The following is a 23,579-nucleotide window of genomic DNA, read 5'->3' as shown; positions in this document are numbered from 1 at the left end:
AGAGGCTGATCCTGGGGAAGGCTGGGAAGGGGAGGCTGATGCTGCGGGTAGAGAGGCTGATGCTGGCGCAGCATGGCGGATGGAGCACGTTTGGGAGTGCGCAGCATGGCGGATGGAGCACGTTTGGAAGTGCGCAGCATGGCGGATGGAGCACGTTTGGGAGTGCGCAGCATGGCGGATGGAGCACGTTTGGGAGTGCGCAGCATGGCGGATGGAGCACGTTTGGGAGTGCGCAGCATGGCGGATGGAGCACGTTTGGGAGTGCGCAGCATGGCGGATGGAGCACGTTTGGGAGTGCGCAGCATGGGGGATTCAGCACGATGGGGAGTGCGGAGTATGGCGGATGGAGCACGTTTGGGAGTGCGCAGCATGGCGGATGGACCACGTTTGGGAGTGCGCAGCATGGCGGATGGAGCACGTTTGGGAGTGCGCAGCATGGGAGATGGAGCACGATGGGGGGTGCGCAGCATAGGGGATGGAGCACGATGGGGAGTGCGCTGCATGGGGGATGGAGCACGATGGGGAGTGCGGAGTATGGCGGATGAAGCACGTTTGGGAGTGTGCAGCATGGCGGATGGAGCACGTTTGGGAGTGCGCAGGATGGGAGATGGAGCACGATGGAGGGTGCGCAGCATAGGGGATGGAGCACGTTTGGGAGTGCGCAGCATGGCGGATGGAGCACGTTTGGGAGTGCGCAGCATGGGAGATGGAGCACGATGGGGAGTGCGCAGCATGGCGGATGGAGCACGTTTGGGAGTGCGCAGCATGGGGGATGGAGCACGATGGGGAGTGCGCAGCATGGCGGATGGAGCACGTTTGGGAGTGCGCAGCATGGCGGATGGAGCACGTTTGGGAGTGCGCAGCATGGCAGATGGAGCACGTTTCGGAGTGCGCAGCATGGCGGATGGAGCACGTTTGGGAGTGCGCAGGATGGGAGATGGAGCACGATGGGGGGTGCGCAGCATAGGGGATGGAGCACGATAGGGAGTGCGCTGCATGGGGGATGGAGCACGATGGGGAGTGCGCTGCATGGGGGATGGAGCACGATGGGAAGTGCACACCTCCCCCCAACACACACACACACGCGCGCGCGCGCACTGCACAACACACCACACACACACACTGGGAACCACAAACAACTGCCCTACACAGACACCCACACACAGACAACGCTGCACACACAAATATACGCACATACCGCACAACACACACATTGCACAAAACATACCTCCCCCCAAAACACACCACACACACACAAACCGCGCAACACACACACACAACGCTACACACACAGCGCTCCACAAACAACGCAACACACAAACAACACTGCTCTCACCCCCCATCACACCCAGACAACACCCAGAACATGTACAGCCCCTACACAAACACTTGCTAACTACACACAACAACATCTATATATATATATATATATATATATATATATATATATATATATATATAACAAAAATCATACATGAACTACACAATACGTAAATTCTAGAATACCCGATGCGTAGAATCGGGCCACCTTCTAGTATATATATATATATATATATATAAACTATCTCTTTCACCAATTTATTAACCCCTAACAGACACAGGTCTGACAAAATCCACATTACGAGGTCCCACAATGTTTCCAGCTCTGTTCCATCTGAAGGCACAGCGAGCGCCCATAGAACAATGACCACCTGCTGTGAACTTCAGGCAGAGACAGAGTGAGCCACGTGATCAGCGGTGATGTCACTCAGGTAAGTTGTGGTTACAGCTGGAGGTTCCCATGGCCCTCCACCTTTGACTGCAGGTTTCCTGATCTCAGGGAATGTCACTGAACTCTCACAGACCAGCATATCCTGGCAGAAAAGTGCATATTGTTTTGCCAAGTGATGCAGATTTGGTACTAAACTTTTTACACCATATTCCTGCACGAATATACACCATGCAGGTCTGTGAACTCAGTGAGAGTTCATTGAAGTCCCCTGAGGTCAGGTTACCTGTGGTCACAGGTGGAGGGCCATGGGAACCTCTACCTGTGGCTGCAACTAACCGGAGTGACGTTACCGCTGATCACTCTGGCTCAGTATCTGCCTGAAGGTACAGCATGTGAACATGTTTTATTGTTGCATGCTGTTAGTTCAGATGTAGCAGCGCTGGAATCGCCGTGGGACCTTGTGTGAATTACGTTGGACATGGGTCTTTTGGGGTTAATAAAGTGGGGAACGAGGGTTTTTTTAAATTTTATTTCAAATATTTCTTTTCACTTACAGATTAGTAATGGGGGGGGATCATAGATGGCTCCCGTTACTAATCCAGGGCTTAGTGGCAACTGTGAGGTGCAATTAATCCTTTATTACCCCGATTGGCACCAGAGCAATCGAGAAGAGCCTGGTAAAGTGCTGGTATTGTCACATCTATTGGATGCAACAATCCTGGGCAGTTACAGGCTGCAATTTTTAGGCTGGGGCGATCCAAAACGATGGGTCTCCCCAGCCTGAGAAAACCAGCCTCTAACTGTCAGGCATTATCTTGGCTAGGTATCAAAATTGGGGGGGACTGCACGCCACTTTTTAAAAAATTATTTCATTAAATAACTTAAAAAAAGCCGCATGCAGTTCATCTTATCTTAATAAATAGCCATGAAAAGCGCACAGCTGGGGGCTGGAGTCAATAGCGGTGTCGTTATCTGTGCTGATATCAATAGATGGGGGGACCCTATGCCAATTGTTTTATATTTATTTATTTATTTTATACCTAGATAGAGACACGCACACAGCGTCTGTGATTTCAACCAATCACTGATGCTGTCTGGGGTTGGGGTCTGACTGTATATTTAAAGCGTTATGCCCGTTACGCCATTACGCATTACTTATTACCTTTAAGAGCTGTTTTTACAAGTTGGTAGACCCAATCCAAATGCTTTATAAGTATGAAGGAGTGAGTCAGGTGATGGCCGGCAGGGCTCCCCTCTCCTTCTTCAACCTGGTGTTGAGCATGTGTTCTTCCCCGGCTGGGGGGTGCGACACATACTTTCGTCTTCAGCGGGTCATGCACCATCCTGTCGCCGGTCACCATCATAGACGTGGTTGGACAACACATCACAGAAAATGATTTCCTTTTAACTCAAACTCTAACTTCTTTATTTAGCAAACAACCTTCATAGGAGACATCTTTCCAATTAACTTTCCAGGACAGACATGCCACTTTCCACCTGCGTTACCGTTCTGCTGCCACTGTTCTATGGAGTAATCTTCTTTTTAGACCTCGATCTGGGTATTATCCCTCCAGCAGCTGAGTCTGACTTCTGCGTTCTCGGTATCTTGCCTCTGCGGCTTGCCGTGCCCGTGGCACACAATGGAGTATACCTCCTGAGGCGTAGGCAGACCCTGATACAAACCCTGATACACAGCTCAATATCCCAGGAACCCCTCTGCAGAACTCTGCTATCCAGAATTGAACTGACTTTCCGGCTTGTCTGAATCACTAACTCCCTGTTCCTCCCACTGTGCTCTGTCTCCCTGGCTAAAACAGTATCCATATATGAACTGCTGTACCTGCATCTAAAGGGCGCTTTACACGCAGCAACATCGCTAGCGATGTCGCTCATGAAAGTGTGGCGCCCTGGACAAGCCAGGTCGTCACAGAACAACACCTACACACCCCACACTCCCGGTCAGGCACACCGAAGTCAGACACAAACCCTTGTTGCCTTCCTCCAGGGGCTGATGTTCACACCAGGGGGTGGGCCAGGTGGTTGGCCCCGCCCACCGAGGAGTTCACAGTCCTGGAGGCGGGAAAAGTAGGGCAGATGAGTTTTGGAGGTGAAAGTGAGAGGAAGGAGAGTGGCAGTTAAGCACCCTGAAGTTGGTCCGGGTGTGTGGCCCGGACAGATCAGCAAGGTTGGCAGACGGTGGTGACCGTCTGCAGGAGTGGCCTATTGGAGCTAACCGTAAATACCATGGACGGATGGTGGCCCGGCGGTACCGGACCGGTACGCAAAGAGAAGCCAGCACCATCCGGCAGGGGCTTACGGACCCCGGCAAGGCTAGGAGTCGCCGTGAATTTGGCAAATCCGTTAGCGAAGGGAACCTCCTGGGTTTCCCAGCAGCCAAGTCCCGTCAGAAGGCAACAGTCCAACCGAGAGAGGGAAACACAGTCACCGCCAAGGCTAAAGTTCCCAGGGCCAGAGCCTGCGGGCAAAAGGGGCTCCTTCAGCACTCATCCAAGCTGGGGAGCGGGTTACCGGTGGGAACCCATTGGAACCGTACACGTTGCACAGGTGCAGGGAAAGGCAGTCACCATCAACCTGCCGTGAGGAGAAACACAGCAGCCGTCTGTGGGACCCGTCCATCCAGCCGTGTGTTTTACCGAGAACTGTGTCCTCATCATTGGCTGAGTGAGTACCACCGTGCCGTGCGGCACAGTGCTGCCCCCGCGACCCTGCACCTCGCCAGGCCCCGTAACCCGCCTGCCATCCATCCCTACCCCATCACCGGGCCCCGGCCCAACCAACCCCCTACCCACGGAGGGGAGAACTAACATCCAAGCTGCTCCCTGTCATCGCTCCCGGGATCCCCGTCCAGAGCAGCGGTGGTGTCACCAATCTCACCACAACCGTGGGTGGCGTCACGGACAATAACCAAATCCCCACAATCCAATCCCCACCCTTTTCACTCACGGGCGAGGAGCGCCGCTCGAGTCCCTGGGATCCGGCCCACCGCTCGAGCCACCACCGAGCAGCAGCAGCCGCAGCAGCAGCCGCAGCAGCAGTGGCCGGACCCGAGCAGTGGGAGAGCGCAGTGTCCCCTCCTCCGCCCACGACAACTTGGCGTCACGAACAGGATCTTACCGCTCTGCCGTCTGGTAGAGGTGCGCCTTGTTACCGCCGGAGGTGTCCGGCCGAAAAATTGGAGAAGGCGCCAACTTGGGCGCGAAAAATTCCCGCTCGAGCATCTCCTCGAATAGTGGAGGCGCGAAGGCCGAATCCCCACCCCTGTAGAGGAGGAGCCGGAAAGAGACTAAGGGGGACTGATGGCGTCTGGCCGCATGTAGCCCACGGCTATGGAAGCGGGGACGCCAGGACCCTGAGGCCATTTACTGGTTCCTGGAAGAGGCCGCTGCTAAGGATGCTGAGTCCGACCGACAACACCGTGGTCCCCGCGCCTGGCACCGCAGCGTGGGTGGAAGTCCGGACCGTCCAGCTAAGCAGCCGTCTGCAGGTCCGCAGGCAGCTCCTCCTGGAGGAGTGGGAGGCCGACATGGTGGAAGTGGTGGCGGCCATACGGAGACGCGAGGTGGAGGGAGTCTTGGAAGGGAGGGTAAGTGACCCATGCCCCTGTACCCCTAGTGGGTCGGTCATCGCGGCCGAGGGACCCGGTCCATACCCGCTCGCCCTGCAACCTCCCCCGCTACCCGTGTTGGCTGCGGCTGCCCCGCCACTAGGCCCGCTACCACCACCACCACTGGTAGCGGTACCCTGCCAATCCGCCCCGGCGGACCGACCTGCAGCAGAAGCTCGTGACCGCCCTGATCCGCTTCCATGGAAGAAGCCGAAGGCTGAGCCCGTCAGCAAAGATGCACCGGAGGCACGGCAGGGATGCAGCTGCCAGGAGGCAGAGCAGGCCATTTCACAGCGGGGTCCCTCATTATCAAAGGTACCGGTCATAGCCGGCACGGAGGGACTCTGGCTGGGCCCATCCCCTACACCGCCTGAACCGGAGCAAGCAGAAAGTGCTCCGCACCAGGAGCGGCAGCAAAGGCAGCTGCGCCGCGGGATTGCTGATTGAGAAAGAAAAGTTAGAGCATGGTAGCGGTTCCCGGTTACCTTGCTGTCGGTCCCCATTGGGACTCTGCTGACGTTCCAGACGGCCCTCAAGGCTAAGGAGTCCGGTTGGAGGAGCAGTCGTACCCGCATCATCGGCAGCTGAAAATGGAGTCCTGTGGGACAGTGTCACCCCTGTGTGAGGGTGGCGTTGGGGGCTCGTGCTGTTCGATGGTGGACTGTGGGAAAGCTGCAGGAGGAAGCTGTACCGGAGCCAGGTGTTGTGGATGGCCCCTGGGACCCAGCAGACAGTCCCTGTTGGGACCCTACGGCAAGTCTCCATTGGGACCCTACAGTTTTGTTTGTGGTAGCCCGTTGGCTACGAAGCACTGTTGTCCCCGTGGGGACTGTTTGCAAATTATGCGTAGAAACTACTACGGACAAGCTCGAGAACTGGCAGGGCAACCACAAACTAAGTGGCATGTAAATAAAAATCTTGGCTAAACCGCTACCGCCTCCGGAGAGGCTGATTTGGAGGATGGGCCTGGAGGGAAGTGATGGCCCAGGCCCGCCACTACCGCAACCGGTGGCAATCCTCTGGGGGTTTCAGGGGTTCCCCATGGACGTGGGTCCCCTGAAAAGGACAGAACCCGCTTGGGTAACTTGTGCTGGACTGGGGTCAAGGGGTGCTGCCTGTTTGCTTAGGGGCAGCATCAGGGGCAGGTTACTTGGATGGGAGAGAGCGGAAGCCGTAACCGTTTCACAACGTTTAAGTAAGAGTACCTCCCGATGTGGGAAGATGTTATTATATTTGTAACCCGTTTTACCATTATCTTTTCCAGTTTGTGAAAATAAAACCGGTGATGGACGGGCAGCCCGCGGACGGTCTGCATTTTACTAAGGGGGAATGTGGCGCCCTGGACAAGCCAGGTCATCACAGAACAACACCTACACACCCCACGCTCCCGGTCAGGCACACTGAAGTCAGACACAAACTCTTGTTGCCTTCCTCCAGGGGCTGATGTTCACACCAGGGGGTGGGCCAGGCGGTTGGCCCTGCCCACCAAGGAGTTCACAGTCCTGGAGGCGGGAAAAGTAGGGCAGATGAGTTTTGGAGGTGAAAGTGAGAGGAAGGAGAGTGGCAGTTAAGCAGCCTGAAGTTGGTCCGGGTGTGTGGCCCGGACAGATCAGCAAGGTTGGCAGACGGTGGTGACCGTCTGCAGGAGTGGCCTATTGGAGCTAACCGTAAGGACCATGGACGGGTGGTGGCCCGGCGGTACCGGACCGGTATGCAAAGAGAAGCCAGCACCATCCGGCAGGGGCTTACGGACCCCGGCAAGGCTAGGAGTCGCCGTGAATTTGCCAAATCCGTTAGCGAAGGGAACCTCCTGGGTTTCCCAGCAGCCAAGTCCCGTCAGAAGGCAACAGTCCAACCGAGAGAGGGAAACACAGTCACCGCCAAGGCTAAAGTTCCCAGGGCCAGAGCCTGCGGGCAAAAGGGGCTCCTTCAGCACTCATCCAAGCTGGGGAGCGGGTTACCGGTGGGAACTCATTGGAACCGTACACGTTGCACAGGTGCAGGGAAAGGCAGTCACCATCAACCTGCCGGGAGGAGAAACACTGCAGCCGTCTGTGGGACCCGTCCATCCAGCCGTGTGTTTTACCGAGAACTGTGTCCTCATCATTGGCTGAGTGAGTACCACCGTGCCGTGCGGCACAGCGCTGCCCCCGCGACCCTGCACCTCGCCAGGCCCCGTAACCCGCCTGCCATCCATCCCTACCCCATCATCGGGCCCCGGGACAACCAACCCCCTACCCACAGAGGGGAGAACTAACATCCAGGCTGCTCCCTGTCATCGCTCCCGGGATCCCCGTCCAGAGCAGCGGTGGTGTCACCAATCTCACCACAACCTTGGGTGACGTCACGGACAATAACCAAATCCCCACAATCCAATCCCCGACCTTTTCACTCACGGGCGAGGAGCGCTGCTCGAGTCCCCGGGATCTGGCCCACCGCTCGAGCCACCACCGAGCAGCAGCAGCCGCAGCAGCAGCGGCCGGACCCGAGCAGTGGGAGAGCGCAGCGTCCCCTCCTCCGCCCGCGACAAAAGCACTCGCCCACGTTGTTTGTGCGTCACGGGCAAATCGCTGCTCGTGGCGCACAATATCGCTAGTACCCGTCACATGGACATACCTTCCCAGCGACGTCGCTGTGGCCGGCAAACAGCCTCTTTTCTAAGGGGGCGGTTCATGGGCCGTCACAGCGACGTCACACGGCAGGCGTCCAATAGAAGCTGAAGGGTGGAGAGCAGCCGCATGAAAGACACACCCACCTCATTGCCGGAGGACGCAGGTACGGTGTTGTTCATCGTTCCTGGGGTGTCACACGTAGCGATGTGTACTGCCTCAGGAACGACAAACAACCTTGGTCCAAAAGCAGCAACAACATTTGGGAAATGGACGACGTGTCAATGATCAACGATTTCGTAAGTATTTTGCATCGTTAGCGGTCGCTCGTACGTGTCACATGCAACGACGTCGCTAATGAGGCCGGATGTGTGTCACGAATTCCGTGACCCCAACGACATCTCGTTAGCGATGTCATTGCGTGTAACGGGGCCTTAACAATTTCTATTACTAACACATTATATCTACCACTTACCCCTCTCCTGCACACTTAGTCAATACATTACCTTAAATCTTAGTTTAAAACATTCTTTATTATTATTCCTATAGATGGTACTTATCTATAGTTTACTCCATAATATCCTACTTAACATTCGTATACTTTATCTATTAGCAATGCAATATTTCCTGTAATAAAAGACCTTACACAAATCACATTACACTTAAAGGGAACCTGTCACAAAATTTGGTGACTATAAACTGCGGCACCACCAGTTTGCTCTTATATACAGTATTCTAACATACTGTATATAAGAGCCCAGGCCGCTGTGTAGAACATAAAAATCACTTTATAATACTCACCTAAGGGGCGGTGCGGTGCAGAATAGTCGGATGGGTGTCTCCGTTCTCCGGGTGCTGCGCCTTCTATTTCGTCCTCTTTTTTCTGAAGCCTGAGTGCATGACGCTTCCTACGTCATGCAAACAGGCTGGAGTTTAAGTCATGCGCAGGCGCACTTTGATCTGAAGTATTGTAATGCGCATGAGCAGGACCTCAATGCCAGCCTGTGTGCATGACATAGGAAGCGTGCATTTTCTATGTTTAGTGTTCTTTTAAAGAAGTTGCAGTGCTTTGTAGATATGCCATATTTTGGGGGAAATAAGGAATTCTCCTATTCTTCTAGTTGTGTATGGTCATGTTGCCAGTATGGTCTATATAAACAGCATTAAACACAGCAACATCTTAATATCTTGTCTCCTCTTAGGATGACACTATGTTGGTGCAGATGCGTGGTGGCATTTGGGTCTTGGAGAGTGGGGGCTCCAAAGATCCCTTTGTCCATTACTAAGTAAAGCTCCGAATACAAATTTCCCTCTAATCAGTAAGATAACAGTATGTCCATTATTGCCGCCCATGTGTGATTATGCTTTCAGGCAAAGATGATTCTCTGCTTTGAATTTCCTGAATGATATGAAAGTGTTTTACTATTGATGGATTTTCAAATAAAGTAGTATAAAACTCATTATTATATCCATTTATTTACATTAAATTTGCTTTGTGGGGAGGGTGCTACTATAAAATTGATGAAAGGGCAGAATATCAAATATTTTTAGCTTGGCAGTCATAAATTCTTAAAGTGAACATCCGCGGTTTTGTACTTCTTGATGAACATTACATTTCTCAATTTACGGTAGTGCTTGGTCTGAAAGAGTTTTAGACTATAATCTCTGATAATATACTGTGACGCCCCTGGACTAGTCAGGTCGTCACAGGGTACTGCACGCTCTTTCTCTCTAGTGCGGGACTCAACCCCTCTTGGTTCTGGGTTCCCAACTTGCGGCACTGCCTCCATCAGCATCCAAAATCCCAATCACATCTCGCACCACACCCTGTCAGGCACACCAGTGGGCTGCTCAGCTGGAATAGGGCTGTCCACCTAGGGGTCAGGCAGGGAGGTGGGAGGTGACAAGTGAGTCAGCTCCTGGGGAGCAGAGATTTGAGTGGTAGCTCTCGAGCTATGAGGAGCTCAGAGGAAGCTAGGAGTTGGAGATCCCAGAGGAGAAGCAGATTGGGTTGCAGACGGTGGTCTGGACCCGGAGGAGTCGGAGACCCAGTTGCGGGATATTGGGACTGGGCACCGGGCTTAGTCTAGGAGGACAGTCGGCAGCTGCAGTCCAATAGCCGGTCTGGGGCCGAAAGCACGTCGGGGTACTGGACCCTAGGTCGGGGAGAGGCTTCAAGCAACCCAGCAATTAACCTGCAAAGGATAGGGCCTTTATGGACTGTCCCGACGAAGCTCAGAGATCGGGGGCACTAGCGTAACGAAGGGGATAGGGCTTTCCAAAGAAAGCAGCCCACTGAAATCCCAAGCGTGAGCTCCTGGGAGCAAGCTCCTTTACTACCCATAGTAGGGAGCGGGGCCTGGACGGCTTTGAGCTTACGGGCTGTGACGCCCTGGGCAAGCCAGTGGTCACAGGTCACAACACCACCACACCCTACACCCCAGTTAGGAACACCTAGGCTACCAAAATCCTTGTTGCCTTCCTCCAGGGGCTGATGTTCACACCAGGGGGTGGGCCAGGCGGTTGGCTCCGCCCACCGAGGAGTTCAGAGCCCTGGAGGCGGGAGAACCAGGCAGTTAAGAAAAGGGAGTGAAGTAGAAGGAAGGAGTAGTGGAGCTAAGGAGAAAAGCTGAAGTGACAGAAAAAGTGAGAGTAGTAAAGCCTGAAGTTAGTCCGGGTGCGTGCCCCGGATAGTGACAGCAAGGTCAGCAGACGGCGGTGATAGTCTACAGGGGGACTGCTCGGAGGTTGCTGGAAGGACCGCGGACGGGTGGTGACCCGGCGGTACCGGAGCAGTATACGAAGAACAGTCAGCACCAGGGCAGGGGCCTTTCGGATCCCGGCAAGGCTAGGAGTCGCCATAATTTGCCATATCCGTCAGTGAAGGGGACGTCTGTCTCCTAACAACCAAGTCCCGATTGAAGGCAACAGTCCAACCGTAACAGAGAGACACCGCCACCGCCAGGGCACCAGTTTCTCAGGGCCAGTGCCTGCGGGCAAAGTAGGGCTCCTCCGGCCCATATCCAAGCCGGGGAGCGGGTTACCGGTGGGAACCCATCGCAACCATCATCACTGTAGGTGCAGGAAAAAGGGACCGTCACCGTCACCTACTGGGGAAAGCAAGTGCAGCCGTCCGTGGGAACCGTCTTTCCAGCCGTGTGTTTTACCGAGAACTGTGTCATCATCTCAGGCTGAGTGAGTACCACAGTGCCGCAAGGCACGGAGCTGCCCCCGCGTCCCTGCACCCCACCTAACCCTGCATCACCCACCTCATCATTGGGCCCCGGGACAACCAACCCCCCTACCCACGGAGGGGAGGATTAACATCTGGTTGCTCCATACCACCACTCCCGGGATTTCCATACAGAGCAGCGGTGGTGTCAACAAATCACCACAACCGTGGGTGGCGTCACGGACAATAAACTATCCCAACACCCAATCCCCTTTTCACTCACGGGCGAGGAGCGCCGCTCGGGTCCCCGGGATCCGTCCCATCGCTCTAGCCACCGAGCAGCGGCAGCAGGCCGCAGTGCCAGCCGGACCCGAGCAGTAGGGAGAGCGCGGCGTCCCCTCCTCCGCCCGCGACAGGGCCACTTGGACAATTCTAAATTTCTGTGCACAGTTGCAGGCTCCACACCATCAGGCAGTGCTGCAGGGTTCGGAACCCGGACGAGCTCCCCTAAGAGGGCAGCAGCACCCAGAGACTTGGTTACTACGTTGTCAGCGTCTACTTTCCTTCTGAGTGAGTACCTAATCAGCCCCTGCTACTAGCGAGCCTGTGCTCCCCCTGCAATCCATCCCACCATCCAGAGTCCCGGGGCCATCCCCTACCCATGGAGGGTAACGTCATCTTGCTGCCCCACGCCATCACCCCGGGTACTCCCAACGGCAGCGGCGGTACTCCCTATTACCGTACACCACGGGTGGCGTCACAAACTATCTAATTCCCCTGTAAATAAACTCTCATCATGTTTTCAAGTAACCCAGAGCCCTCGGGTCCGGAAACCCTCGAGCCACGAGTAGCGACACCCGGATCCGAGCGCTTCGATCGTTGCTGGGGCGGTACAATACCATATTCTATTTATATAAAGTTGAGCGAATTTCCTGAAATTCAATTAGGATAGATTTTATTAATTCGGGTGTGTGTTTGGGTGGCAGAAGGGTTTGATTTACATAATATATTTTATATGAATCCAATTTGCAAGGAAGGGGTGAGATGGGATGCTCGTCATTGATGTTTGTCATATCCGACATGACCATGTGGTGCCAATCAACTGTAACACCAGAAAATAAAAGAACCGGAAATGGTCAGAAGGTCAGAAGGAGAAGGCTGAAGAGTAGCCAATTGGAAAACTGTTATGGAGATGGTCAATAAGGGTGAGTGAAGCGCCCACGGGGTCTGGGAGGGTTACTCGTCACTGGGCCGGTGTATGGGATTGGGATGTCAAAGCGGCCCGACCCGGTTCCGTGACCCCGGCGGTGTCAATAAAGGCGGAGGGGTTATTTACAGTGGAGAACAGTGTTTGTATTCATGACGCCACCTGTGGTGTGCAGCTAACATGGGAGCTGCCGCTGCTAGAGGTTTCCTCTGAGGGCAGATGGTAGTGTAGGTAGGTTGGTACAGCTCTCCACAGGCAGAGATCAGGCCCCAGGGATGATGGGAGTAGTAGTCTCCTGCTGCTGTGCAGCTATGGCGCAGGAAGGATTTGACGACACAGGGGTTGCAGTTAAAGTTCTTTACTCACTGAGATGTCGCTTGACCAGCTGAGGGAGGATTCTCCGGTCGTGATGTCTGTGTAACCAAACCCCCTTATCCTCTAAGAATAAACACACGGACTGCATGCGACTTGGTTCAAATGGCCACAGCAGCCTTTTATTGCCTATTGTTTTACAAACTAGCACCTTAGGGACGCCGTCCAACGGGCGACCCAAAACAACCACATAACAGTAACAATAGACAATAACATTTACAATACCCCCCGGGGTAGGCCCAGTCCACTAACTACTACTCCCCCTGTCCCCGGCCGCAACACACCGACCCAGAGACGAGGTGCCAATCACCCACGGATTGACCCCCACACTTTGGCAGAACCCCGTGCCTGACACATCCTGGAAACCGAGAGCCACCATACCAAGACAATGACTCCCGGTCCAGCCACCAATCACTTCCAAACCTCTGGACCAGACCTACCCCCACCGCTGCTGTGACAAAGAGTATTCCAACTACCCAAAACATCCCCCATATAACAACACAAAGGGAGGGTGGGCGGGGATTGTTCGGCGTCCGGAAACAGAAGAGGAGGTAACTCTTTCCTCTCCCAGACTAACCCTTTCCCTGCTCCTCCTCTTCCTCCCAGGCTAAGACCATCCCCCAATGCCATATTAGGCATACACACAACTGTCCCTATTAACCCCATCACTCCCTACCTCCCCCTTGGTCATGTCGCCCCTCCCCCCCAAGTGGGTCCGTGGCTTTCTTGACCAGCTGAGGGAGGATTCTCCGGTCGTGATGTCTGTGTAACCAAACCCCCTTATCCTCTAAGAATAAACACACGGACTGCATGCGACTTGGTTCAAATGGCCACAGCAGCCTTTTATTGCCTATTGTTTTACAAACTAGCACCTTAGGGACGCCGTCCAACGGGCGACCCAAAACAACCACATAACAGTAACAATAGACAATAACATTTACAATACCCCCCGGGGTAGGCCCAGTCCACTAACTACTACTCCCCCTGTCCCCGGCCGCAACACACCGACCCAGAGACGAGGTGCCAATCACCCACGGATTGACCCCCACACTTTGGCAGAACCCCGTGCCTGCCACATCCCGGAAACCGAGAGCCACCATACCAAGACAATGACTCCCGGTCCAGCCACCAATCACTTCCAAACCTCTGGACCAGACCTACCCCCACCGCCACAGGACAGGCCACGTGACACCTTACGTGGCCTGGACCCGCCACACACCAAAAGCACGCTCCACACCATCCTGCAGACCCAACGCCCATAAATCCAGACCAACCTCATTGAGGTGCACACCATCACCCCTCCGAAATCGCCAATCTGCCGGCTCCAAATCCCTGTGCCTTACCACAATCCCACCATTCCTGGTCACAAACCTAGCCACCACCCTATTCACCTGGGCCCTGGCCTTATTAACCTTCTCCACCGACCGAGCCCCTCTCCATGCCAACCTGGTCACTATGTCGGACCATACGACCAGCAAACCAGGATACCGCTTCCACAACTGCAGTAAGTCAATCTTTATATCTCGGATCAAATCCCGCGACGCCCTGGCACCAAGATCATTACCCCCCACATGTAATACCAGCACATCCGGGGGCCGCTCAACTTTACAATGGAAACGAAATTCCGGGACCACCCTGCCCCACTCCATGCCCCGAACTCCGATCCATCGAACAGTCGCCTGCGCCCGATCCAAACCCAGCTGTCGACCATTCGGGCGGACCTCTGCCCGACGGGCACCCCAAAATACGAAGGAGTGCCCCAAGATCCAGATCAGGCACGTCCCTATAACAGATGAAACAAAACGAAAATATCAAAACCAATAACAGCACAACCACCAACACAGCTAGAAACACCCCTTTCCTCAAACCTTCCGCACGTAACCAAAGTACCATAATGCTACAACAACTGCGGTCTCACATACCGCCGAAAACAAGAAGATTCCCATCTACCAATACGCTTCACCACCTCATCTCCAAGCCCCCAACGAGCTGCCTCCGTCGCTGCACCAATTCGGAATGAATGCGACCCGAATTCCTCCGGGCGCTCCCCCGCGTTACGTAGACTTAGCCGCAGCACCGCCACAAACTGGAACCTTGACAAAACGACCCATTCAAATGCCGCAACAACGGGCCAGGTAAGCCTCCCCTCACGGCCATAAATCTCTCGACTAAACGCACAGGGCACAATTCCTCTCCTGGAACCGCATATAACACCACCAATCTACCCCGGCCCAGCTGATCCATTTTTGACCGGCGAATCCGGCACTCCACCTGACTACCGCTCACTCGCACGTCCTCAAGCATCAAACCACCACCCGTCACCCTGGACGGGCTCACCAGCTCGCCTATCCGGAAAGCCCCATAAAAAGCGAGACCGAAAGCCGTTGTGAACAGAACCGTCTCGTACAGAGACTCACAAATGCCGCTCAGGCCCCCCACCATCCGTCTCAACAAACCGAACGATACAGGACGCCTCTTGTCCCTCTCCCGTACGCCGCGACGAAAACCCCGCAAAGCCTGACGAACCCGAAAATCCTGTGAGACATCACGCTCCCCTCTCATTTTTAACCAAAACGCCACTGCCGACACCCGATGTGCCACAGCCGATGCTGATCGCCCGGCTGAAAAATCCGTACTCACCAACGACAACAAAGCCACCAAGTAATCCACGCTCTCCCCACCAAACATCAGACACAACAACTCCTCCCATTCAGCCCACACCTTAGCATACCGGCACCAAGTCACCTCGGTCACCGAGTTCCGAATCAAGTCTGAGATCACCGCCTCACCAGATGCCACAAATCCTCGGGACACTCCACTCCAACTTCGTCCGCCCACGGCAACAGCGCCCGAAACCTGCTGAACTGAAAACGAGACAAAGCATCAGCCACCTCGTTGTCAACACCCGGAACGTGCCTTGCCACTACCTGCACATTCAGCTGCAGACATCTCAACACTAAATGCCGCAAATACACCACCACCGGCTCCGACTTAGCAGACAAGCTGTTAATCGCGTGCACCACCGCCTGGTTATCACAATGAAAACACACTTTCCTTCCTGCAAAGTGCGACCCCCAGAGCTCCACTGCCACTACAATGGGAAATAGCTCTAACAGAGCCAAATTCCTAACCAAGCTGCACTCCCGCCACGCCTGTGGCCACTGCCCGACACACCAATGACCTCTGAAGACAGCCCCAAACCCGGCCGACCCCGCCGCATCCGTAAACAGCTGCAACGCCCCGTTAGACGCCACCCTCTCCATCACCAGCGTCCGGCCGTTAAAATGCTGCAAAAATTGATCCCATACTTCCAAATCGTCCCTGATCGCCTTTGTGATCCGCACAAAATGCGCCGGCGACCTTACCCCGGCCGTCGCCGTCGCCAAACGCCTCGCAAACACTCTCCCCATCGGCACAATTCTGCAAGCAAAATTCAATTTTCCAAGCAAGGACTGCACCGCCTTAAGCCGCACCTTCTTCGCCGCTTTCACCCCCGTCACTGCGGTTCTCAAATCACGGACCTTCTCCGCCGGCAACCTGCATTCCATAGCAATGGAGTCAATTTCAATTCCCAGAAAACACATCACTGGCGCCGGGCCTTCCGTCTTATCCGGCGCCAAAGGAATCCCGAAGCTGGCCGCAACTTTTTGCAACGCAAATAGCAAACCCGCACAAACCATCGAACCCGCCGGCCCGACACACAGGAAATCGTCCAAGTAATGAATGATGGACGTAAGCCCGGACACGTCCCGAACCACCCACTCAACAAACGAACTAAATGCCTCAAAGTACGAACACGAAATGGAACAGCCCATTGGCAAACAACGATCAACATAATAACTGTCATCCCACCAGCAACCCAACAAATGCTGACTATCTGGATGAACCGGTAACAACCGAAACGCCGCTTCCACATCCGCCTTTGCCATCAATGCACCCCGCCCCGCCGCCCTAACCAGGTCCAACGCCTTATCGAACGACACATAATATACCGCCGACAACTCCGGTGCAATGCCATCATTCACCGAGAACCCTTCCGGGTAAGACAAATGATGAATCAGCCGAAATTTATTCCGCTCTTTCTTTGGTACCACCCCCAACGGCGAAACCACCAAATTCCCGCACGGCGGGGCGACATAAGGACCGCCCATCCTGCCCAAAGCCACCTCCTTTTCCAGCTTCTCATCCACCACCTCCGGATGATCCCGGGCGGAACGCAAATTACGATACGGCGGGCCCGACGCATTAACTGACGGGATATGAAAACCATCGGAAAAACCAGAACATAACAACGCCGCAGCCTCCTCGTCCGGATACCTATTTAAAAACGGAACCATCACTTCTACCTTCACCGGCGTCGTCCCTCTTACCAGCCCCATCACCAGCCTTTCCTTTTCCTTTTTTAAAACATTTGGACAAGCTATGTCCCCCCCCACATCCGGAGCATTCATGCTTAAAACGGCACGCCGCTCCAAACCTACACTGCCCTTCATTGTACTGCCAACACAAACCTTTTTTGAAACTTGCCGGGGACCCGGCCCCCGAACCCCCGGCGGCCCCCCGAAAGGGCTGAGCCGGTGCCGACATCAGTCGCATCCATAAGGAAATATCCTTATGGTCCCACCGCATATCCGGCCGCAATGCCTTCCGCTGCCTAAATTGCTCGTCGTAACGCAGCCACGCCAGCCCGCCATAAACTCGATAAGCCTCCCCTATCGCATCCATGTACCCGAACAAAGCCGAACAATGCTCCGACTCCTTCTCCCCGACCACGCTCGCCAAAATCGCAAATGCCTGTAGCCAGTTGGCAAAAGTCCGAGGAATAAGCCTATAACGGCGCTTTTCCTCCTCGTCCTTCTCCTTTTTGGAGTCACTCGGCTTAACCCTATCCAGATTAAATTTCTCCAGGGGAAGCAGAGAAAATATCTCTACATATTCCCCTTTCCAAATTTTTTCCCGCACCTCCTTCTTTAAATGGGCCCCCAGCGGGCCTTCAAAACAAACATAAACTTCGCTTTTAGCCCTATCATCTAAGCGCACCACCTCATCCTCCTTCTCCTTTTCCTTCTCCTTTTCCTTCTCCTTTTCTCCCCCCGTCTCACTCCCCCCTTCGCCCCCCCCTTTACTCGCACCCGCTCCGTCACCCCCCGTCACCGACGAGGCCCCTACACCGGCTGCACCCACCCACGCCGCCACCGGCGCCTGGCCCCCCTCCCCCACCGCTCCCGAAGCCGCCGCCAGCCCCTGCAACAGCCCCAACAATTGACTCCACACAGCTAAACCAGCGGGCGCTGCCGTAGCCGCAGCCGCCCCCCCCCCGAAGCCCCCCGCCAGCGCAGCCCCTGCCGCCTCCACGGCCGTCTCACCCGACCGCCGCTCGGCGTCCCCCGAGACCGCCGCCTCGCCGTCCTCCGTCTGTCGTCCATCCGACTCCTCCGAAACGAAAGCCTCTTCCTCCTCCTCGCCGCTGGCCTCATCTTCCATCCGACATCCGGGGGGCGCCGCCGCAGCACCCCCCCACCACGGCTACCAGACAGGGCCGCCGCGTGGGCAGAGTCATCCCCGCTCCATCTCTTGCCCCGGGGTGACAACCCAGGAGACCGTCCTGTCCCCCGCGCCGGCACCCCGGGCCTCGATCTCTTGCGCCCGCCCCCCTGCCGACTGCAAGGGGCCTCTGGGCGCGGGCGAACAGACGCCCGGCTCCGGGTCTCAGCCGTCGTCGCCTCTGACCCTCCTGGGCTATTGCAGGCCTCCGTCCGCCGAGTCCTCCCGCTCCCACGGGAGACTGCCACATCCGGGGGCTGCACAGCGGTACCGAGTGACCCCTGCTCTCAGCCGCATGGGGGGCAGGCACCGCAGACCTCCCCCCGGCGCCGGACCTACCGCCACGTGCAGCCCCGCGGTCCCCCCGCCGACTGCAGGGGGATCTGCTGGCCTCTCTTCTGCGCCGAGCGCGCTCCCGGCCTGGAGCCGCTGCACTCTCAGGAAATCCAGCCCGGAGGCCGGGACCGGAAGTAGGCCCCGTGCTGGCCACTCCCACCTCCCGACCGCCGCGGCTGGAACGAAGATTCCTCTCACCGGCCTCTGCAGCAGCCAGACGCTGCTGCTGCGCTGCACTCTGCGGAGGGTCCCTGGAGGGGCTCTTACATCTCCTCCTCGCCCCCCCCGCGCCCGGGGAATACCTGCGGGGGGGCCGCGACTGGCGCCCGCCGCTGCTGGGGGGACGAGGGGCAAGCGCCGACGGGTTAACCCCGGCAGCCCTGATGTGGGACTGCACTGCCAGGGGCCCGTGCGCTGCGACTGCTGCCTGGATCAAACGCTGCAGGTCCTGGAGGTCCGCCATGGAGGTGATTGTTCGGCGTCCGGAAACAGAAGAGGAGGTAACTCTTTCCTCTCCCAGACTAACCCTTTCCCTGCTCCTCCTCTTCCTCCCAGGCTAAGACCATCCCCCAATGCCATATTAGGCATACACACAACTGTCCCTATTAACCCCATCACTCCCTACCTCCCCCTTGGTCATGTCGCCCCTCCCCCCCAAGTGGGTCCGTGGCTTTCTGTCCTTTGGGTGCCGGACTTCACTGTCATCATGGGCTCCAGCCGATCCCGGATAGTTCGGAGGCCAGAACTGGTGTTTCTTTCTGTGAGTCCTTCTTACTTGCGCTGTGTTATGTGAGTCCCTGCGTCTTGAAGCTACGCTGGGACATGAGTCCTCGGATGGGCTCCGTTCCTATCCCGTGTGGCAGGCAGCGCAAGTCTGTTACTGGTGCCGTTCTTTTGTCATTACTCCTGGCTCTATATGCTGCTGTACCCCGGGCACTTTAGGTGGGCCAGAAGACTTGGAATCCTCTGCCCGGCGGATTTTGCTGGCAGGACGTGAAGTGCCCACTAGTCTAGGGCTCCGCACCCTGTTTTGTGCGCCCGGTCCTGAGGGAACTATGGCGCAGCTCTCCCCTCAGCGACCGTGTTCACCTCCCGTCTCACTTGTTTCCTGTCTGTCACTGTTCAGTGTCTGCAAATCACTGTCTGAGTGTGTGTGTCGCCTTACTCCCCTGCGTCAAGCTACTCCCCCTGGGTTCCTGAAGTAGTGGCCAGAAGGTCCACTACATTAGTCATGGCCACCCCCCAAGTCCCTACCCTAGCCCAGTCCCAGTGAGAGGGCAACTAACTGTGTATTTTGGTGGATTGTGGTGGTTTACCGGCAATGACCTCATCTGCACCCGGGATGAATACTGCACCTCTGGTGAGGTGGAGTACCCTGTAGCGACTGAAGCTGATTATTTTTCTAACCGTTTCATGGCTCAAGGAAAATTGAGGCAGGATTCGAGTAAATCCAATTTCAAAGATTGGATTTCGAATTTCTCTTAAAATTTGTAAATAATTTGATACAAATTGTTCATCTCTAACTACATTACATCATGTTATATTAGTCTTAATCTTTTTATCATGTATACAAGTGCATCTCAATAAATTAGAATATCATAAAAAAGTTAATTTCAGTAATTCAATACAAAAAGTCAAACACATATTATATAGTCATTACACACAGAGGGATCTATTCCTTTATATTATATAGAGTCATTACACACAGAGGGATCTATTCCTATATATTATATAGAGTCATTACACACAGCGGGATCTATTCCTATATATTATATAGAGTCATTACACACAGCGGGATCTATTCCTATATATTATATAGAGTCATTACACACAGAGGGATCTATTCCTATATATTATATAGATTCATTACACACAGTTGGGATCTATTCCTATATATTATATAGAGTCATTACACACAGAGGGATCTATTCCTATATATTATATAGAGTCATTACACACAGAGGGATCTATTCCTTTATATTATATAGAGTCATTACACACAGAGGGATCTATTCCTATATATTATATAGAGTCATTACACACAGAGGGATCTATTCCTTTATATTATATAGAGTCATTACACACAGTTGGGATCTATTCCTATATATTATATAGAGTCATTACACACAGAGGGATCTATTCCTATATATTATATAGAGTCATTACACACAGAGGGATCTATTCCTATATATTATATAGAGTCATTACACACAGAGGGATCTATTCCTATATATTATATAGAGTCATTACACACAGAGGGATCTGACTCGCCCACCCCAGGGCTATGGGACACCCGGTGCCGGGCCGGACTAGTCCGGTGGTAGTCAGTGGTGGCTGGGCCCGGCTCCGTGGCCCTGGTGGGTGTCAGTAGAATATGTGGCTTGAATTAAAGTTTGTGTTCGTGACGCCACCTGTGGTCTGCGGCTATTAAGCCGCCGCTGCTGTGTGAGGCCTCCGGGGTGATGTTATGGCAGCAGTGGTGGTACTGCTCCCCACAGGTGGAGCAATGCCCGGGGCACAGTTGGTGCTTGTGAATGTCTATGCAGTTGAAATAACAGAGGCAACTCCAAGGGTGCAGTTTCAAGTTCTTTACTCACAATTCTTGTCACAGTCCTGCAGGAAGCCTTGGACTGCTGGGACCACTGTCAGGGACCTCCGCCGTTTCTGGGTGATTCTTGGAGTAAAAGCCTTCTCTTAAGTGTCTCTGTCTTCAGCTGTCTTCCTAAGCCTTGCCTTTGTAGGATGAACCTGGCTTGGCCTCCACAACAGCCTCCAGGCTGGGGAGTCACCTGTCGGCTGATTATCCCTTTTCTAGAGGTACTGCTGTGGGCTATGGCCCGGGGAGTTTACAACTTTCCCTGGGCCTCTGTTTTTACTGTTTGGAGATGATTTTGCACTCCTCCGGTTTCTAGGGACCGTCCCCTGTTGCAGCTCGATCCCTCCACTGATGTTCTTGTGGAACAGGCCACCACAGCTCTAAACTGCCCTGGACAGCTCTACAGCTACCCGTGGCCCTGGAATCCCTTCTGTTCTCTGCTTGGTGTCACCTGGACCCTCTGAGTCTCAGGATCTTCACCAGGAAGCGTCTCTTTCCTCTTCTCAGCTCCTGACTGACTTGGAGCTCTTTCTTCTTCTCTCCTCCTTGCCTGCCTCCTGCAGACCTCTTCCTCCTTCCGCACTCTCTCTCAGACTTCTGTTGCTTTCTCTGTGCGGACACTCTGAGCTCACAGAGCTCCTTTTCTCTTTCACAGCTACATGCTGGCTCCTCACTCTCTCACCCTCTGAGGTAAACTGAAACTAACTTGACCTTCCTTTCTCTATCTGCTCTCTGGTGGCTCCTCCCACCTCCCCAGTTGCTAAGCTACCACCCTATGGGAGCAGGGATGGGTCTTACGGCCCCTCTCAGCATGCAGCATGGGAGGGTTTTCTGCCACTATCCCTGGTCCCAGTGTGTTCCTAGCAATGGGTGTAGTGTGGATTTACCAGGGGACCGGTGTTCACTCCCTTCCTCACCCAGAATGGGGCATCACACCGCTGATGGGGTGCAATGACCTGTGGCGACGGAAGCCTCAGGGGCGCCACACTCCCCCACAGCGAATCCCAGCACGTCCTCGGGCTGAAAAGACAACAAAACATGTGGGAGAAACTGCAGAAACATTTTTGTTATGCATAACATAAAACAATAAAACATTTCTTCCCGTTATGGGAGGCATAGGTACTTGAATGTTGCAAGCTTCTTATAAAGAAACATCTAAGTGTGCACTTTCAGTCTATTGCACAGTTTGGGCACATCCCCCATAATTCTGGTAGGGGGCACAAAGGGTGCAACTATTTACATTTCTTGGCTACAACAAGTCCAGTAGCCTGGCAGTTCATTTCTTTTTCAATCAACAGAAGTGCAAAAACTAAACCAGCCACTAAGTCCAGTGGCCTGGTTACACAGGACACATTTATACATTCACATACACCGTGGACCACATTCCAGTTCCGTGGCCCGGTACATATAAACATGGGGGGTGACTTCTTCAAAAAGTACACGGGGCAGCACAAAAGGGACATCTTCACAAAGAATGAGGGGCAGACAGGGGCTATATACAGTTCAGCATCTTCTTTTCCTTTTCACTCACGAGGATAGATGCGGGGGTCCCACTCCGGCATTGCCCCGGGCAACAGGTAGGCCGATGAGATCATTGTCTGGGTGCTGGCCACTGACCTACTGTGGACCGCTGCGGCCTGGGCAGGAATGTGGCTTCTAGCACTCACAGCTCGGCGTTACTGTGGCGGACTGCTTGCTTGCAGGGGGCTGCTGGCTTGAGAGTGGCGGCGCCACTCTGACTCTTCTGGGGCTGCCTCCTTGTCTTGGCGGGCCGCGCCTGGCATAGCGGCGGCCTGGATTGGAGTCGCTGCTGTGACCGGTTCTTGATGGGCCGCATCTGGCGTGGCTGCGGCCTGGTTCAGCGTCACTCCTGCGGCGCGGATTAACGTCGCTGCTGCGGCGGGATCTTGCTTGGCCGAACGGGGTATCGCTGCTGGGGCCTGAGCTGGACGGGCCGGGCTGGGCGTCGCTGCTGCGATGTGGATGGGCGTCGCTCCGGCGGTGAAATCTTGGCGGGCCGCACCTGGTGTGGCTGCGGCCCGGATCGGCGTCGCCGTGCCGGGCATCTTTCCAGGGACCGCGGGCATGGCAGCGGGGGTTGGGGCACTCGCACCGGCAGGGGTATTAAATGACTCACCCCTCAGTAGTATCTCCGGTGTTCTGGCGGTCGCTGCTCCGCGCGTCGCTTGTCGGATCTGCTGCATCACCTTCGCCTGCAGCCCTTCACACCACTGGTCCATCTCCCAGCTCCACCAGTCAGCGGAGTCTAGCTCTGGATCGCTGCGTGTGGACGCCATCCTCTCTGCGTCTCCTTCTGCACGATCTCCCAGCAGCAGACTCGTCGCTTCTTCTAGTAGCAGACTTTTGATGTTGCTCAGCAGCAGGCTGGTAACTTCCCGCTCCTTCA

Source organism: Anomaloglossus baeobatrachus, chromosome 3, assembly GCF_048569485.1.
Source record: "Anomaloglossus baeobatrachus isolate aAnoBae1 chromosome 3, aAnoBae1.hap1, whole genome shotgun sequence".
NCBI lineage: Eukaryota > Metazoa > Chordata > Amphibia > Anura > Aromobatidae > Anomaloglossus > Anomaloglossus baeobatrachus.
Note: the sequence above shows the minus strand (reverse complement) of the source record.